Source organism: Aythya ferina (genome assembly GCF_964211825.1).
Source record: "Aythya ferina genome assembly, chromosome: 2".
Lineage (NCBI taxonomy): Eukaryota > Metazoa > Chordata > Aves > Anseriformes > Anatidae > Aythya > Aythya ferina.
The window spans coordinates 76,822,088-76,840,995 of NC_140297.1; the positions used below are offsets into that span (position 1 = coordinate 76,822,088).

Sequence of the window (18,908 nt, forward strand, 5' to 3'; positions counted from 1 at the left end):
ACGCTTTTGGAGCCCCCGGTGGAGCAGGTGGATGTGGCCTGGAGGAGGCTGCGGCCCATGGAGAGCCCCCGCGGGAGCAGGCCCCGGGCCGGAGCTGCAGCCCATGGAGAGAATCACAGAATCACAGAATCACAGAATTTTCTAGGTTGGAAGAGACCTCAAGGTCATCGAGTCCAACCTCCAACCTAACGCTAACAGCCCTCCACTAAACCATATCCCTAAGCTCTACATCTAAACGTCTTTTGAAGACTTCCAAGGATGGTGACTCCACCACTTCCCTGGGCAGCCTGTTCCAGTGCCTCACAACCCTTTCAGTGAAGAAGTTCTTCCTAACATCTAGCCTAAAACTCCCCTGGCTCAACTTAAGCCCATTCCCCCTCGTCCTGTCACCAGGCACGTGGGAGAACAGGCCAACCCCCACCTAGCTACAGCCTCCCTTGAGGTACCTAAAAAGAGCGATAAGGTCGCCCCTGAGCCTCCTCTTCTCCAGGCTGAACAAACCCAGCTCCCTCAGCCGCTCCTCGTAGGACTTGTTCTCCAGGCCCCTCACCAGCTTCGTCGCCCTTCTCTGCACCCGCTCAAGCACCTCGAGAGGGGCCCACGCAGGAGCAGGGGGTCTGGGGGGAGCTGCCGCCCAGCCGTGGGGGGCCTGTGCTGGAGCAGTTTGCTCCTGGGGGATGGACCCCGTGGTATGGAGCCATGTGGGAGCAGTTCTTGAAGAGCTGCTGCCTGTGGGCAGTCCCTTCAGGATCAGTTTGGGAAGGACGGCATCCTGTAGGAGAGACCCCATGTGGAGCAGTGACAGAGAGTGATTGTGAAGGAGTGGCAGAGACAAAGCGTCAGGGACTGACCACAGCTCCCATTCCTTGTTCCCCTGTGCCGCTCGGGGGGAGGACATAGAAGAGGGTGGATAGAGGGAAAGTGTTTTTAGTTTGCTTTTGCTTTCTTACTGTTCTCATCTGTTAGTAATAGGCAATGTTATTTTAATCTCCCTGTGCTGAGTCTGTTTTGCCCATGATGATAATTGTTGAGTGATCTCATTGTCCTTGTTTCACCCTTGAGCCCTTTTTTTTCATTTCATATTATTTACCCTTTGAGGAGGAGGAGTGAGTGAGCAGTTGTGGTGGAGTTCAGCTGCCCAGCTGGGTAATACCACCACACTAGCAGATGCCCCGTGGTGGCCTGGGTATGCAGGGTCTGGTACCTGTAGGATTGCCCTGGTTCTGATCCTGATCTGGGTGTCAGTGGCCACCCCAGCTCCCAAGGAGGCTAGACCAGGTGACCTCAAGAGGTCTCTTCCAGCCTCAGCCAGTCTATGGTCATGGGATTCCATGGAATGTATATAGTATATTGGAGTGCGGTATGCACATACTGTGACAGTGAGTGACTTAGCCAGGGTGAGCTGGAGCTGTATGATACTGTCAGTGGTATGGCCGTGTTGAGGAAGGCTACAAAAATACACCTAAGTGTGCCCAAACTGAGGAGGAAGGGACTCCATCCAGGAGCATCAAGCTTACCTCCTTGAAAGAGTCCAGCAGAGGGCCACAAAGATGGAACGGGGCCTGGAGCATTTTCCTTATGAAGAAAGGCTGAGAGACCTGGGTCTGTTCAGCCTGGAGAAAAGAAGACTGAGAGGGGATCTCATTAATGTTTACAAGTATCTTAAGTGTGGGAGACAGGGATTTGGCCAACCTCTTTTCAGTGGTTTGTGGGGACAGGACAAGGAGTAATGGCCACAAAATGGAGCACAGGAAGTTCTGCACCAACATGAGAAAGGACTTCTTCATGGTGAGAGTGAGGGAGCACTGGAACAGGCTGCCTACGGAGGTTGTGGAGCCTCCTTCTCTGGAGATATTTAAGGCCCGTCTGGATGCCTACCTGCTCTAAGGAACCTGCTTTGGCAGGGGGGTTGGACTTGATATCTCGAGGTCCCTTCCAAGCCCTACAGTTCTGTGATTCTGTGACCTCACAGAAGCTCTGGGGATGCTGAAGGCTTGTAGTCTGCCTCCCATTGTCCTAAGGGAAAGTGAAGCTGTCCACCTAAGGACCCAGAAGGATTACCAAGGGGTGAGCATTAACACTAGGAAAGAGAGGCAACAGTAGGATGGTGAGGAGATTTTTTCTATTGCAATTTTAACTTAATTAGCAAGGGCTTGTCTGGGGCTATCACAAACATTAACTGTTTGGAACTATTAGACTTCAATTTTTTCTTTGACTAACAGCATATTCTAACATTCAGCTATATGTTGTGCTCCCTTTTGTAGGAAGATACATTGGATGAGATTTGATGATGACTTTGACTTTGTACTAGACACTTTGGACCAGTTTCCTACTCTGTAATTTTGGAAAAGTTTAATAGCATGTTTCATAAGGAGCAGAAGCTTGGGTAGAGTTTTAAAAATACATTAATGAAAGCTTGTGTTTCTAATTCACTTGCAGTATTGAAAATCCCATCTCTAAATCAAGGGGCAAACACTTCAAACTCTTCGTCTGACATTCAGTACTGTTTAATGGATTTTAATGGATTTAAAAATTTCTCCAGTTAAGTGAACTCTGAAATAATTTTCACAAATATACAGAATAATGTCAAAGACCTAAGCAAGAATTTCCTATAAACTCACTTAAAAAAATAAAGTAAAAAAAGCCCACTATGGTGTATTACTTATGAAAACAAATGCATCTTCTGAAACATAATGCAGTGTGTTTTTTTGTTTGTTTTGCTGAATAGTTCAGGAAAAATACACAAATATGCTATATCTTCTACCTGCTAGTTTAGTTTATACAGCTTTACTTTTTATTGAATATATTTTATTTTATTCTGATTCACTCTTGGAAATTCTTTCTAAATTCGGATTAACATTTTTAAAGGCTTGCATTGTTCATCTAACAGTGCAAGAGAGAAATTATTTCCTTGACTTTTACTCTTGCTTTATTTTTCTAAGAAACTACTATTTTCTTCAGATTTTTCTTTAGATTTTGTATTTTACATGTGTGATTGCTACATGGGACTATCACTGCAATTAGTATTATAACTGATCTAGATGAGGAGAGTATCCTGCATGGTAAAGGTTTGAGTAACATTAAATATTTCTGCATTAAAAAAAAAAATATATTGAAAACATGAGTAGGAATAACTAGATGGAGGTCACTTCATGTAATTGTATCAGGATCTGACTGTGCTTTGTGCGCTTCGGGAGCTGTAATTAGGAGCCATTTGCCTGTCATTGTCTTCTCATATCAATGAATGAATAAAAAGTTTCAGTTTGTGAGTGCTATCAGTCACTAAAGAAGTAAAATTGAAGCACCTCAGGAATGGCAAAACTGTACATGTCCAGGAGCATTTTTTGTTTGTTTTCTCTTGTTGTAGACTTACTATTTGGCATGTTGCTGAAATAAAAGCATCACAGCTACTTAAAGCATTCTTTCCAAACTGGAACATAGAGTGCTGTTTTTTGTTGTTTTTGTTCTTGTTTTAATGTTCAGCTTTGTTTCAACTTGCAGTGGAGAAAATGTTCTTTATTTTATTGTGAATATAATATGAAATGGTTTTCTATTAATTTTATATTGATATTTTCTACAAGGAAAAGGAATGGCCAAAATAATGATCTGTATAAATCAACCATACTAGTATAATTTTAGCTCTGTTACAGATCAAGTTGATTTGGTTCAGCCAGCACCTGTTCTTTAACAAATTCTGAAAAGACCACATTTTATGTGGAGGATCTTCTGAAAGTATGGGGCAGCTGGTTAAAAGATTTTATCTCCTTTTTTTTTTTTTTTTTTTTTTTTTATGTAAGAGCTTACACATCATTTACATTTCTAGCATGTCATTTCAATTTCTGTCCCAGTACCCTGGCACTGGTACATCCAGATAATACAGTTGAAAGACACTGATGCTGTGCTTCCCTGGCAACAGGAGTTTTCTCCGTGCAGCTTAAGTTATGGACTGATGAGAAGTATTCTCTACTCCCTTTCTTCTAATTCTGCACATAACATAAGAGAGGTGTAGCAGCACTTATACATCTGCATAGTGACATAAACCCATGGCAAGAAGAGTGCTGCGGTACCAACAGATAGTTTACTATGGAGATGCAAACCTGAAAGATGTGCAGTTCTCTCCTTTTGGGATATGCTGAGTTGTGTAGCTCTTTAGCCAGAGCTAGGATCAGGCAAGTATAAAATCCGATATTCCAAACAAGTCCATGCTCTGCCATGCAGAGCAAAGTACAATAGTGCCATGAGACTGAAACAAGTTTGTATACTATACATGTGGCAATGCAAAGATAGCAAAAGGCAAAGAGGCTGCTATTTGTTGCTCTCCTGAAGTTCTGAGCAGCTGCAAGCGAGCCCTTTGCTGAATAGATCCCTAATAAGGTAAATCATTTGTTTGTTTGTTTTCAGTTAAACTTGTATTTTGACTGAGTAAAGAAAAAATAATCTGATCTCTTGAATCCAAATTTCAATATATACTTCAGAACAGTTTTTCAGTTCAATTCCAATTTGAGGAAAATGGTTTGGGTCCAGTTCAGAAGCCATGATTGTTCCCATTTCTTTATTTAATAAAATCTTATATATGCTACAATGAAATTCAAAGGGAAAGAATCAGAAATGGAATTTCCTTTTTAAATAAATTGTAATTTAATCACTGAAATTCAGAGATTTTGAAGAGCTCTTTTCTCTATGTAAATTACTTAAATCTGAATTTGTTACCTGGATTATTCTTTTTTCCACCTTCAAAGAAGCATTATCAAAACTGATAAAAGGATTATGCCAAGCCAGATGGCTTTTTATTCTTCTTTGCTGCTTGATTTTGTACTGGCTTTTCACCTAATAACTTCCTTTTGGAAATCAACGTTGCTTGCATTAGGGCTTCCTGTAGAAATTCACTGTAACATGTTTACTGGGTACAGACCATTCACAAGCAATATTGGGATCATAGTAGCTAAACTAGCTTCCAACATCAGAAAAAGCAGCTGAATATAATTTTATTGAGAGGAGGAAAAAAAAAAAAAAAAGTCAGATTCCTTCCGTTGTTCAAGGAAAAGATTTACCATCCTTAACCAGAATAACCAGAAGTATCCTGGGGTACTAAGTAGGTTAGAACTGCACATCAGTCCTAGCTCCCAATCCCTGATGGTGATACTGGGGAAGCAGCTTTTCCTAGAACTCAGCTAGTGGCTAGGTAATCCTGAGAGGCATGGTTTCATAGCTCCTGCTTATCAGGGTGTTCATAGGGAGATCGGGTAGGTAACTATCTTACACAGACGCAGTGTAGCCAGGAGGAAAACAAAAAACGGATAGTTAAGATAGTTCATTACTGCTCTGAAGATCTGGAGTTCTGTCTACTCCACTATAAAAGAGTCTGTGTGACATTCAATAAGTCATTTAACAGAAAGGCAATTATTAGTTGTATATTTCTCATTTGCTGGCTGCTCAGTTTGGAGGAATTGATAACTGCAACAGAAATGCATGCATTTTAAATACACAAAGCTGCAAAATACAAAGTGATCTGGGAAGTTTGATTCTGTCACTCTTATATTGGCTATGTAAATATGGAAAATTATTTTGTTTTGTAGTCTGATCTGTAATCACAATATTACAATTAACAATAATATTGCAAATTTAAATATATTAAATGTGCTGTCATTATGTTAATAATCCTTGTAGAAAAGTTCATGAAGAACCCAATAATCCTGTGTTCAGAGCAGGGATTGGATACCATGCAGTAACTGAACCTGCACATCCAAATGGAGCAGAATGTGACTAGCTGTTCATTAACCAAGCACAGCCCATCCTCAGCAGGAACGATGTATGATGATATGGAAAAAAAACACTGTGTAATTATATATCTAAAGAATTACCATAATGATACCCACAGTGGGATTAAATTACTGCTTTGCAGGCTATCCATATTCTAGCATTTCCTAACTTGTGAATGTTTTTGACTTCATGATGACTTTATATTGTGTAATAAAATCTTCTGAGGGAGGAGACAGCACTAGATAATACGATAAACCACTTATATTAAACTCCTGTATATATTTACTTCTGAAGAATGGTCGCTGCATATTTACATTATCAGGAACTTATTACAAGTTCCCTATTGCCAGGAGGACAGTTTTTTCTTTATAGACAAGAAAGAGAACAGGTGAAGTAATAAAAATTAAATTTAAACAAGAACAAGGTTAAAGTACCAATTTTACTTTGCTCTGCTGCTGATCACATTGTTCTCCTTTTTACTTTGTCAGTGTTAAGCTTCTGTAGTCCTTATTTTAGTCTTAAATGTGTACTGTTATTCAAAAACCTTTTATTGAAAAATTTTTTTTTGAATTGAAAATAGAAATGTTTTGCATGCCACACATAAAAATTATGCATTTTGAGAAAGTATTGTGTGATTTTTTTCACAATAGGTTTCCTTTTAATTACTTACATTTACTTTATTTCTGAAAGCAATATTGCTTTTTGATTCATAAAAGAATGAGCAGAAAGTTGAAGTTAAAAGATGAAGAGAAATGCCTGTTTGGTATGGCAGCCTTTTCCATGCAGATTTGTGTTGCAGCATGGTGTTGCTGGACAAAAGTAACAAAGGTAACCAAAGTAACAGGTGTTCTTGCTATTCTTGCATGCATTTTTAGGGAGAAAAACAATTTCTCCTGTAGTTTGAAAGCAGCCTGGTGGCTGTGGGCCTGTCTTGTTTCTCCTTATTTTCTCATAACAATGTGAGGAAGGAAGGTAAAAGAGCAATATGTTCAGCCTTTTTTTCCTTGCCCTTTCTTGTAAACCAGTCAACCAAACAAAAAAGCCCCCAGCTCAATTCTCGAGGACCCACTTCAGTAGAAAATAGGAAGAGGTTGAAAACTGGCAATGTTTTCTAATTCCTTCTTTCCTCTCCAGAAGAATTTGCCTGAAAGTGCACACAACAGAAGGAGGTTGGAATTGAAGCTCACAGAAAATTTATCAGCTGTTTGAGACACTTACAAGGTTTGACAATAAGAAAGCTTTGTTCTGGAGAAGCAAACAGAACCAGTCAGGAAGGGTACGAGTTTGGCCAGAGGGATGAAGCAAATATAAATTGTGTACAAGCTGAGGAATAAGTCTGTATCACCTCCTGCCACTGTGCTGTTTCAGGTTCAGATGTGGTAGGCCTCCTCATAATGCCAGGGATAAATGTTTTATTTTGGCTGCATTTTATGAGTCTTTAACAGTCTGCTTATGTTCATCATGTAGGAGATACTATAAAATTGTGAAGTGCTCAAGAGTAACTTTCTCTTCATCGTATTCCCCAGGTTTTCTTCCATGCAGTTGCTATTCTTTTTGTCATTTGGGTATTTTATGAACATCTAGATTGGAAGGAAAGATGTCAGGAGAAATGAGAATTTAAGGAGCCACAACCCAAAGGAAAATACATGGTTTAGGAAGAGAGGGGAAAGGCACTGGATATATCTGTTGGAGAAACAAACCAAAACCCAGTAGGAATAATGGAGGTGGTAAAAAGACTGTTTTGATGTCATCCAATGCTCTATTCTTTTATTGCATATAAGTGAAAGATTTTTGTATTATTTGGGGGAAATTTTGGTCTTCATAGCAATGTAGCTCTCTCTGTTTATCTCACCATTGATTTTCATTATTTCTACAGTGTAAAATGTTTCGGTTGATGATTTTGCTATTTCTACAATGGCATTGTGTCACTTCAAATGTGACACTCAGAGATTCCTGTTTGTCTTCCCTGACTTCAGAATCAAAGCTGTTCTCTAAATCGCACATTTGCTGTTGGACATATACTAGTTGTACATTGAAAAAATATAATTCCACCTGCATTGGTAAGGAATTAAGGAGCTGATCAGAAAATAGGTGAGGGGTGGAGCTGATTCCCTTCATGTGTTTGAACTTTTATTATTTCTAGATTATGAGTAATAGTAACTCATGGTTCCCTAATACACTCTGGGAGAAAGTAAAATCAGTCCATCTACCCTTTGATAAATACTACCTGGAATAGAAAATGAACTATGAAAACCATGAATTCGATGAGTTCTGAAAGTGCTTTCTTCTTTCTGTATGTACAACTCAAATCACCCTCAGTACTAAAACATATTGAAAGAGTGTATCTATCCTATTGAAAAAATGGACAAATGCCCAAAGAAGCAGAAGTGAGAGGTACTGTTTCAAATAATCAAGAGTGGAGAAATGATTTTCCCGATCTGTCAAAGAACTGAGGCTGATTCTGTCAATGTGTGGGTGCATGCATGCATTTATATAGAGAGCTTTTATGTATAAATTATGAAATGTCAATCTATGAAAATTGCTCACAAATACTTCTTAAATGAAATTGGAATGCAGCATTTCTTGGTAGAAGACAGTCCTTTTACACTAGACATGAAAAAATGTTAAACAAACCCAGCAAGTCTTGTTCCTTTGTTTTGTGCATCTCGGCTTAGCACCATGTGATACTGTAATGCATTCCTCATTCAAGCCATTTGGCAATTCAACAGCTATGTGATAGGTGTCCACCAGAAAAACAACACCTAAGAACTAACTGTGAGCAGAAAATTGGCTGCCCTTACATTGGTTTCTCAGAGGCTCCAGGGGGTAACTACTAGCGTGGACTGAAGATGGGTATTTTGCGATGGAGCCTAGGAGTTACAGGGAAGGGATGGGCTTTTATTCTTGTTGATGTATCAGCTGTTGATTCATAACTACTCACAGCAGCTCATAAAGACTTAAAAGAATGGATTAATGTGAGTAAGAAAGGGACCTTTGAACACTTGAGTGCTCTTTTTTTTACCTACTTTGGAGACAGTCTTGTGTGAGTTTAGTTTGGTTCTATTTCAAATGTCTTTAAAAAGTGCTTTGATTCCTACTGAGCATTTTTCATAATGCCATTCTAAACAAAGTTAGTATTCAGATGACTCTCTCATGCACGAACAAAGTAGTTGAAATGGCTTGTAAATATATTAGCAGGGCAAATATGTATTAACTTGCTGCCTTGGGTTATAAACCTTCTTTTAAAGGAAGATAATATTTGCGTAGAGCGAATTGCTTTATTGAATTATAACTTATAAAGCAGCATTACAGGCTGTCAATAAATGACATCATGTTTCTGTAAGGGTTCTATTTGAAGAGTCACTGCAATCACAGAAAAAGCAGCTACTTAGAGTAGAAGATCTGGAAACTTTATCAAATCTGCATTAATTTATTTATTTGTTACCCAAAGTAAAGTCTGGAATCAAAACGCCTTTTTCCTTCCAATACCATTTTGTTTCAGTAACTCAACCTACTGTAAAATGTATAGTAACTTGACCTATAGTAAAGCTAGGTGTAAAGTCTAAGAAATATTCCTGCCGTTATTAATTGGTTTCTGTTCTCTTCTACACAAAAATATATTTAGGCACTAAATAGGCAAGCACAAACAAAACCTATTTGCCCATCCTCTATTAAACAAGAGCAAGTAGAATTCAGCATTTCCTTTTAGTCCAGACTTTTCAGACTAATTTAGCTTTTTCTCAATTGCTAGTTTATATTAGCTTCAGAAATTTAAACTTTTATACCCAGATGCATACATGATAGAAATAAAAAGACCAGAGGTTTCAGATACTATTTTGGCCAAAATTCATGTTGGTTTAGAAGTATAAACATACAATTATATTTCTTTAGTGTATAGATCTCTTCAGAAAATTCAGGTCTACAATGGTTAAGAGAGCAAATTGATCTTCCTGGGATACAGTAGTAGAGTTCATGATCTCATTCTAGCTATTCCAAATCACTTACACTTATTTAACAGGGAATCAGAAAAACAAACATTCCTGATGTATTTTCAGATCTGTAGAGAGATGTTAACATTTGATTTCACAGGTTCTATGGAATATATATATTAGATAAACCGGCCAACATTCTGACTTTTCCACATATGGCACTTCTGACAGTACTGCAATGCTGTAGGGTTTGCAGATGGAGCGTTATACATTTGCTAGCTAGGAAGTAACCTTTAAAGGAACACTCTAGTGTAACATAGTGTGCTCTGATTTTAAGAAATTTCTGCTTGAGTTCTCAGTGGGTAGTTACTTTCAGTATTATATGTTTGACTATTGAGATTAATTTCCTCTAATTAATATACGGGTACAGCAGTCCTCTGACATTCAAATCCTACATAGGGGGATGTATCTGGGTTGAGTTGTTTGATTAGCAACAAATTCAGTGTGTGTGTGTGTGTTTTGTTTGTTTGCTTAATATTCCTTTATTTGGCTTCATTTTGCCATGGAATAATGGAAGAAGCTGAAAATTTGTTAAGGTGTCCACAGAAACATTTTAGAAAAGTAAAATTTCCTAAAAACTGTCTTGAAGAGTTTTTTTTTTTTTTTTTTTTTTTTTTTTTTTTAAGGTATTTTCTGATAAATAGGAAAAACATATTTAAGTAGGGTATTCATAACATATTCAAGCTACTTTGAAATACACGCTTAGTAAATGGGCCTATTTTTCATACCCCAACCTGTGACTTCCAGAATTCTTTCATCAAGAGTTTTGTTTACTGAGATATTGTTCACAATGTGCTGGAGCTTTGCCCTTCATTGAATGTACCTCAGCCTTCAACTTAATAGCTTGTGCGTCTCTTTAATGACAAAGGACAACCTGAGAAAAACAAAGGAAAGAATGCTACTGTGAATATATTAATGTAAATTTATTTTTATGTAATGTTTTACATTCTCATTTAACTTGTTATCAGGAGATTACAAATAATGTATTTAGCAACCTTATACCCGAGATACGCCTCATGGCTTATTCCATAAAGACATACAGGAAGCTAACCTTGAATATATGCTGCTATTCAAAATTTAGCATGAGCGTAAATAAATTGTCCTTGGACAATGTATTTGATTCAAAAAATATGAAGATACAAGTTATTTACTGACTCAGGCTTTCATTTTGTTTTCCCTTCCAATATGTAAAACCTTTGATGGCAAGAGACTAGAAGTAAGTCCTGCTCCTTGAAACTTACGGTTAGTTTCATGTATCTATTGACAAAGCAGTACAGCTATTCATCTGCATGAAAACAGCCATACAGTTTTAATAAGAGCTTAGTATTATAGACCATAATAAAACATTGTCATCTCAATTTTATTAGTGATGAAATCACTGATAAAATAAACAGGGTCAAGGGGAAAAGGTAAGGGATAAAGGATTATCTTCTTGTCTCATGAACAAAAGAAATGAGGTCCAGGATCTACAAAAGCTGTGTCCTACCATTTAAGTAGAATTTGGAAATGTTCTGTTGAAAATGCAGAATTCCGATATCAGGAAGAAACCAGGCAGTATCTCACTGTTAATGATGATCCTTAGGTTCTGATCACCTTTATCCTGTGTAATTGTATATTTTAATCTCAAATTTAAATCATTTTAAAATGTTTATTCTTTAACTATATGAATCAGAGGTGCTGACAAATACTGAAAGGGAATGTAGATAATTTCAGCGATTATATCTGTTTCAGGTATTCCTCTTCTTCTCTGTCCATATTTCCTTTCCTGATAATATGAAGTGGCTTAGGTAAGCAAGGTGGCTTTTTCTTCCCTGAGGATGACTGTCAGCTTTATATCCTGCCCTCAGTTTTGAAAATAGGGTGATGCCATCTGGGCTTCTTCATGCAGAGAACAAATCACTGGCAGTAAAAAGAATGAGGTTCATCTCTCTTGCAGGGGACAGAAATTTAAAGGTCTATAACAGTCTGTTGTATGACCTGAGGAGTACACGTTGAAGAGTTTTATCTGTTTTCCAAAACACTCAGATCCCATCTTGCTTTTACTTTTTGCTCTCGCATCTTTTGTTTCAGCATCAGGTAGAAAATACAGTGTAGTGCCTCTTTGCTTGGAGTTTAATAGAAGAACTCCTCTCTCTTTTCCCCTTCCACTTCCCTCTGCTTTATTGTGCAAAGATAAAGAAGATGCAGTAGGTGGACAGGTGGACACATCTGAAGCTGCATTCAACTGGAGACTTCATTCAAATGGGAACTGAAGCACAAACTTAAAAACAATTACAATAATTAACCAACTGGAACAATTTACAGTATTGAATGATGTGTTTTAAATCAATGAATTTGTTCTGGAAGAAGACCTGGATGCTCATAAGGTATATGAATAAAAATATCATATATCTTAATTTTAGGATATGCCTTAAGGATATCTTGCTAGAGTCAAATTTGCTACAGGTGTTGAAACTTGTCTTCCCCCACATTGGAAACTTACACATTCTAATTGTGAGCTTGAGAAAATGCATAGCAAAAAATGATAGAAAGAAATCAAAAACTCAGCCCCAACATTAGTTTTATACTCATTTCTTTTCTTCTTCTCTCTTGTGTTCTTCTTACAGTACTTTACTCAGAGATGCATTTTATTTGAGATATAACAGACTGTCATGAAAAATTGATTTCGCAATTCTTTTTAAAATCTCCAATAAGACTTAGGTGTGTATCCAGCAATAATGAACTTTGACATCACCTTGATGTCTCTGCACAATCAGGGGCTGCACATCCACTTCCAGTCTGTGTCCAAAGTGGTGTACTGGCCAGGCACATTTAAGACCTAACAGTTTGTGAAGTGATGTGCTTGAAGAAGGTCCCATGCAAGGGTGGCCAGCGAGTGGGAGATAGTACTCCCCCTCCAGCCACTGCAGATACTGTGAATCCTTGGTAAAGTAAGTGATTCTACTGAGTAGGCATAACAGCAGATGCTTTCCTGCTCTTTTCAGAATAAATATTTAATTAGCAAAGTTAAAATTACATAATTGTGTAGCAAGATAGGATTATATGTGTTTAGTTCTTTACAGCTGGCCCCTGTAAATGCTTGCTGGGGTTTGCTGTTCCTAATAAACATTACAAGTAGTTTCCCATGATTTTGTTACTTGTAAATTACACTTTACTGTTAATAGATATGCTTTCTTGAATAACTGTTCATTTCAAAGAAAGATGGAAGAAAGCATGCATATTTAAATCCAGAACTTTCACTTTTCTCTGACTCATTGCTCACTGAATAAATATTCTTTGCAATGCTTTAATAACATTTTAGTTATTCTACTATATATTTCCATGGTCATGATAGAATTGCATCAAATTAGCTCACACGACTCCTGTGTTATGTGAAGTTTCTACAAGATACTGAACTTTTTAACTGCATCACTTCAGAAAATAGCAGAGGATCATGTAAATGGCATCTCTTAGGAAACTGTAATTAGTAAGTTGTTGAATTACATTCAGTCATGTTAAGTATCATATACATTTTCTTATGCTGATAGACTTTTTAAAATGTAGAGAGTGGAGTAAGAAGGCAACTTGTTTTCTACTCACATTTTTTTCTCCTTATTAAAAGCAAGTTCAAAGAAGCAGAAAATGTTCTTTTAAAGGTATCATGTAAATAGAGAACTCATCTGTTAAATCTAAAATGCCCTTATTATTGTGGCAGTTCTATAGCCTGGATACATACATATGTCATATCACATGACAGGGCATTGTTCGCTGTACAACCTTCTGGGTTCAGACATATGCCATTTCATATAACCAAACACATACAGTTAGTTCAAAAAATGCCTTCTGACAATAGATATGTATTCAGGGAGATAGCTATTAACACAGTCAACAAATGCTTGTTATGTTTGTGTCTGCTGTATATAAGGAGAGAACGTTTTGCCCATGAAATATACATAGCTCTTTTGAAGTATGTCATATTTTTACCTCTGGTTGTTAGGGTTGCACTGGAATAGGTTTTGCCTTTAGAGAAGTAGTAACTTGCCAGCTTGACTGCTGGGTGGTGTGGAGTGGGTGAGAGAGGAAATTTTTGGTGCTCTCTCTTTTGTACTGAATAAGAAGAAATGTATTGTTTGGGGATGTATTGCATAAGATACCTGTGAATCTTGTGCAGCTCTGTGCAGCTCTTTGTTTCTTAATTTAGTCACAAAGAGATCCTCCTTACTTTGTCTCTTCTTGAAGGGATATTATGTATTTAAAAGTTTTGGAACATAAACTAAATATTTTATCTGTTTTTTTTTTTTTTTTTTTTTTTTTTCCCCAAATATTAAATTTATAAGTTCTTCTGATGTTTCAAAGCAATGTTTTGACCATTCACAGTGTCCCCCAAAATAAAGAGAACAAAATGAAATTGAAAACAGGTTTATTTTCCTATGTTGATGCAGTGCTATTGTGAACTTCCATACAGAGATGTGTAAATTGTTTTTTCTGTCTAAAATCTTTGGTAACATAGAGTTAAGATAAATCAGACATACTGAAGGGGATCCCAAACCTGAAGAAATAATGCAGTTTAAATACACATTTCTATTCTTCCTAGTAGTATTTAAGACTATGAGTTTTAAGCTAAAGTTTAATTGCTCTCATTCCCCTTTTGCAGTTGATACCATTTTATCTACAAGTAAACGCACCATTTTCGATGTAAACTTAGTCACATAATTGGTTTATTTTATTTGTTTGTATAACTTTTAAACAACAGTGGCAGAAAAGAAATGTTCTGAACATCTCTAGAATATGAAAGAAGAGTAGGAATCTGTGGTATGTAGCATCCCAAATTACTTTCAATTCGCTGAAGTTCATCTTTCTTTTCTTTTGAGAATATATTTTCGGCATTTAGAAGAGTGTTTTTAATGAAAATAGACATTAAGAAACATGGAAACATGGTGCTACAGTTTATATTTTCTGAGTGCTACAGTTCTGTTGAGATATTTAAATACCTTGAGCTCTTTATGAAGGGTTTTTTATGGGTGCAACTCCATTAACAGTAATTACAATTACACTGCATAAATAGGAAGGGAGTGATTCAGTTTAAACAGCTATGGGAGATTCAGCTATCCTACAAAAGCCCTCATGAGTAAATAGACTCTCTGAAATCAATGCGACCAATTATGGGTTAGCTTACTAATAAAAATGAGACAACCTTAACTGTGAGGGTGTCTGTAGCAGCACGGAACAGGGGTAGCCAAACCAGTTCTAAATGGACCAAAGACCAGGAACACTACAGCTGCATCACCAAACTGGGGGCAGGTTCATGTAAACTATGCTTTCTGCTACTGTGACTCGCCTAATCCAGGATAGCTTATTTGCCTTGGATAACTGTGTTACATCCATTTGGTTCTGTCTGTAGTCAGTAACATTAGGTCAGTTGCATCTGGTAGGACTGGGATTTTCTTGACAGGACTGGGATTTCTAGCTCTCAGGTCATAATTTCACAAGAGGCTTAGAGCAGCATACAAAAGTAGCTTTTATATCATGCTGTAAGCACATCCTCAAATGTTATGGCTGTCTATCTACTGTGAATATGTCGAGAAAAGATTACTTGGCAAAATCAAATGCCTGTATTCATCTCCATGAAATTTTTACTTTTGAAAAATTATTATTTTAAAAATGAATTTGAGGCATGTATTTTATTCTTTGTTGATCTTCATGTGAGTTTTTATTTATAGGCATAAATGAGTCGATAAATATTGAATTACACCTAATTCTAAAAATCTAAAATCCCAGTCCTTTTACACCATTCAGCAATGTTAATTGAAAAAAAAAAAAAAAAAAAAAAAAAAAAGCAAGCAAATGGGCAAATGGGAACTGAAATGAAAAAAATTGTCCAAATTTTTCTTGCTACCTTGCTACCTGCATGCGCCAAGTCAGTGTTTAAGAGGATGTGTATACATGTAGAGACTGTTAGTTGAGAAGTTCTGGACAGCTGGATATTTGTTGAGTCCAGTCATGACTAACTGCTGAGAATGTCTTAATCTGAGTGGGTGACTGATCTATTTGAGCTAGTGTAGCTAAAACTGATACAGAAGCAGAATGAAATAAACAGTGTGGTCAATGAGACTGTATTATACGGGGCATTGCACTACAAATCTGCAGGCAATAGAAAAATAAAATTTGATTACAGACTATTCCATATTTCATCCTAAGTCAAATATGAAATTAATTTTTGTATTATTAGCCTAAAAATGATAAACTCAATGAAAATTCAGTTTATTTTTAATACTAATATTCATTTGCCGTTTATGAACCTTTAACTGGTTTTCAAACAACTGAGTTATACAGGAAGACAAAAGGTTAAATTTTCTCTCTCTTGACAAGCAAGGATAGTTTAAATTAAAGGATATATTTATTTATATATTTTTTTGGTTCCAACAGTCTTTTTACTTGACTTGTATTCTGATGAAGCAATGTTTCAGGTATACAGATACTGATTTCTAAATAATAAAATCTTACTCAACACAATGATATATAGTGGGGAAAAAAAAAAAACAACGCTAACTTTGCATGTATATTGAGGAAGTGGTAATGAATTCAAAATTAATTGTTTCACAAATTCTTTTTCATGATGAAATGATTAAACAATACAATATTAAACATGATATTTTTATATTTGTTTTAAGATTATGTGCTCACAGAGGTTTATAATTACAGGAGTTCTACCATTCATGGGAGTTTATGAGGCACAGTACACACAATTTTTTTTTATCTAAGTGCAACACACAGATTTTAATTAGTTAATGTAGCTATTTAATCCAAGTGCTTTTTAAAGCTTTCTCAGTAAGAAAATTAAGCATTGGAAAGAACTGTCATTCTTTATATAAGTTAGGATAGCAATTCTCCTGTTGACATAACTTCATTGGAATTCCCTTATTATCGTAGAGCTCAATGTCTTCATTCATAACTGTAACTTGACAAGATAACAAAGATAAATCCCTCCCTGTTTATTAATTACAAATGTATCTAAATTGTTCTCCTTTTTTTTTTTTTTTTTTTTTTCCCCAGTAACTTTGTTATTTGTCTTTTCCTTTTGGATATGTAATTCCTTTATTGAATATGACTTCTCTTTTCATGCAGGAAATCACTTTTTCAGGCCATTTAAAATACAGCCTCAAAACACAAATTTTGTAAAGATTTTATCTTACACATGCACTGTCAAAAGGATGAATGTGGTAACTCTGACTGTTTTCCATAGTTTTCATATCTGGTACTCAGGTTTTGAGGAAATGAAGGGAATATATTCTGAGTAACAACAGATGAACTGATGATTGCAACTGACATAAAAGTTTGGTTTTCTTCTATTGTTATACAAAGGTTCAACTCATGTAATAGGGACATCGCTTTAGAATATAATTTGTAGGAGACTATGTAAGACAAACATTAATAAAAAAGATGGAGAAACATATTAAATACAGAGATAACTAAATATGTAGGTAGGCATTCAGTATTTTGACATAAAAAAATTGCATGGAAAATATCATAGAATCATAGAATATCCCAAGTTGGAAGGGACCCATAAGGATTATCAAGTCCAACTCCTGGCACCACACAGGTCTACCCAAAAGTTTAGACTATGTGACTAAGTGCACAGTCCAAATGCTTCTTAAATTCAGACAGACTTGGTGCAGTGACTACTCCCCTGGGGTGCCTGTTCCAGTGTGCAACCACCCTTTCGGTGAAGAACCTCTTCCTGATGTCTAGCCTAAACCTCTCCTGCCTCAGCTTGACACCATTCCTGTCAGTCCTATCACTGGTGATTAAGGAAAATATGTCGGAGCCTGCCCCTCCCCTCCCCCTTGTGAGGAAGTTGTAGACTGCAATGAGGAGACTCCCCCTCAGTCTCCTCTTTTCCAGGCTGAACAGACCCAGTGCCCTCAGCCGCTCCTCATACGTCTTCCCCTCTAGGCCCTTCACCATCTTCATCGCCCTTCTCTGAAAACTCTCCAACAGTTTAATGTCCTTCTTGTACTGTCGTGCCCAGAACTGCACACAGTACTTGAGGTGAGGCTGCACCAGTGCAGAGTGGAGTGGGATAATCAGTTCCCTTGACCAACTAGCGATGCTGTGCTTGATGCACCCCAGGATACGGTTGGCCCTCCTGGCTGCCAGGGCACACTGCTGGCTCATATTCAACTTGCTGTCAACCACACCTCCCAGATCCCTCTCCCATGGGCTGCTCTCCAGCGCCTCATTGCCCAGTCTGTACATATAGCCAGGGTTGCCCCATCTCAGGTGCAGGACCCGGCACTTGCTCTTGTTAAATTTCATGTGGTTGGTGATCACCCAGCTCTCCAGTCTGTCCAGAATGTTCTTTGAAAAGTCAAAATTTAATAGTGCATTTGTTTTCCACAATAAATTGCTATGAGTTATATTTTTTACCACCATTGAAAAATAAATATATTTAATCTTTTTTAATCTTATTTTAGTTGTTGTTCCCCCGTCCCATATGTAGCTCAAATTCCATTATGGTCAGAGCAAGGAGACATGTTCATTTTGTTAGGAAGTCCCCTCTGCTTCCTTCTTTTTCCTTTCCCCAGATCTCTTCAGAAATGAGGAAAACCCTTAAAGGTACACAAGAAAATTCTATTAATGTGTATATTTATGTTTTATTATTGTCAAAGACGTTGTAAGTATTTTGTCTAATCATTACAATAAATTTGTCATCAAGAGAGTGTACCTGCTGTGCTCAGGAAAAGCTATGTAGAATAAACTGCTGAGAGATAATAAACTGTCCAGGGGTAGAGTTGAAACTGAAGCAGTACTTTAAAGAACATCACACTGAGATATATGATATAAGTGAAGGTTATAACTGCAAATATTTATTGTTGCCTCTATAACATCTTCCCATTATTTTCATAACTTTTAACTGATTAAACAATAAACCACTTATGTTTTAATGATGTGGTATATTGGATTTAAGTAAAATATTTAAGCAAATATTAGCCTTTCAGTATCAGTTATCAAATATAAATGTTCAACTTGTCTTTATATCTGACTTAAATTGTGCTGACTGGTTTAAAAAATTCTAAAAACTTGTGTTTTTGAACACCTACTCTGTCACCAGAAAACAAGCAATCTTTGAAAATGACAGTTCGGAGACATGCTTGGGGGCAGATGTACAACATAATTACC

General features: G+C 36.9%; 1 long non-coding RNA gene across 7 annotated transcripts in view; it reads left to right on the top strand.

Moving 5' to 3' along the window:
* Positions 1–18,908, top strand: part of LOC311430697 — a 104,921-nt gene that overhangs the window by 23,003 nt on the left and 63,010 nt on the right. Inside the window, exon 6 of one of the 7 annotated variants that reach the window (XR_014688950.1) lies at positions 2,265–3,402. The exons of the other annotated variants lie outside the window; for them this stretch is intronic. This is a non-coding gene — a long non-coding RNA (uncharacterized lncRNA). Of the gene's footprint in view, positions 1–2,264; positions 3,403–18,908 lie in introns of those variants that run through there. 7 annotated transcript variants of the gene reach the window in all.